Here is a 1,403-nt window from a genome sequence, read left to right as displayed (position 1 = left end):
GGATTTTAGATATAGACACAGATAAATGTAGACATACATGAAGATACAGATACAGCTCTGAATAGTGACATTCTTACCTCTTCCTTCCGATTTGGATGCCCTTTCATCTTCCCTCGTTTCCAGCTGGGGCTTCCTACACTACGTTGAATAAAGGTGGCGAGAATAGGCACATCCTTGCCTTGATCCTGATTTTAAGGGAAAAGCTTTCAGCTTCCACGGTCAAGTATAATGTTAGCTGTGGGACTGTCACGATATAGCCTTCACTATGTTGAGGTACACCGCCTCTATAGCCAAGTTGTTGAGATTTTTATCGTAAATGAATGTTGAATTTTGGTCAAATGCTTTTTCTGCATCTATTCAGATGATCATATACCTTTTATCCTTCCTTTTGTTAATGTGGGTATCACGTTGATTGGTTTGCAAATATTAGCTTTGCGCAGTGGCAGTATCGTAGCCAATGAGGTTTGTCCGAGGCACGATTATTGCTAATTGAAAACTTTTCGCAAATATTGGACCATCTTCGCAGATGGTCCCACTTGATGGTGGCGTAGGATCCTTTTAGTGTGTTGTTAAATTCAGTTTGTGAATATTTTGTGGAAGGTTTTTGCATCTATGTTTATCGGGGACACTGGTCCGTAGTTTTCTTTTCATGTGGTATCCTTGTCTGGTTTTGGTATCGGGGTAATAATGCTGGCCTCATAAAATGAGTTTGGAAGTTTCACCCTCTTCATTTTTTTGGAGGAAGTTGAGAAGGATTTGGTATAAATTCTTGGAATGTGTTGTAGAATTCACCAGTGAAGCCACCTGGTCCTGGATGTTGGTTTGTTGGGACGTTTTAGATTCTTGATTTAATCTCCTTATTAGTGAACAGTCTATTCATATTTTTCTATTTCTTCATGATTTAGTCTTGGCGGGTTGTAGGTTTCTGGTAGTCTCTTACAAGCCTTTGTATTTCTGTCGTAATGTCTCCCCTTTCATTCCTAGTTTCATTTATTTCAGTCTAATCTTATTTCTTTTTTTTTTTTTTCTTGGTGAGTCTGGCTAAAGATTTGTCAATTTTGTTTATCTTTTCAAGGAATCAGCTCTTGGTATCATTGATCTTTTCTATTGTCTTTTTAGCCTCTATTTCATTTATTTCTGCTCTGACCTTTGTTATTTCCTTTCCTTTACGGAATTTGTGCTTTGTTTGTTCTTTGCCTAGTTCCTTGAACTGTATAGTTACGTTGTTTATTTGAGATTTTTCTTGTTACCTGAAGTACAACTGTGTTGCTATAAATTTCCCTCTTAGAATTGCTTTTGCTTTGTCCCATAAGCTTTGATATGTTATATTTCCATTTTCATTGGTCTCAAGGTATTTTTTTTATTTTACCTTTGATTTTATCATTGACCCACTGATTGTTCAG

At 36.8% G+C, this 1,403-nt stretch overlaps 1 pseudogene; it reads left to right on the top strand.

Annotated features, from left to right (window-relative positions):
• Nucleotides 1-428: 428 nt before the first annotated feature.
• Nucleotides 429-601, top strand: LOC111561266 (annotated as a pseudogene).
• The last annotated feature ends 802 nt before the right edge of the window (nucleotides 602-1,403 follow it).

Source organism: Felis catus, chromosome B3, assembly GCF_018350175.1.
Source record: "Felis catus isolate Fca126 chromosome B3, F.catus_Fca126_mat1.0, whole genome shotgun sequence".
Lineage (NCBI taxonomy): Eukaryota > Metazoa > Chordata > Mammalia > Carnivora > Felidae > Felis > Felis catus.
Note: the sequence above shows the minus strand (reverse complement) of the source record. Positions and strands in the feature narration are given on the sequence as shown.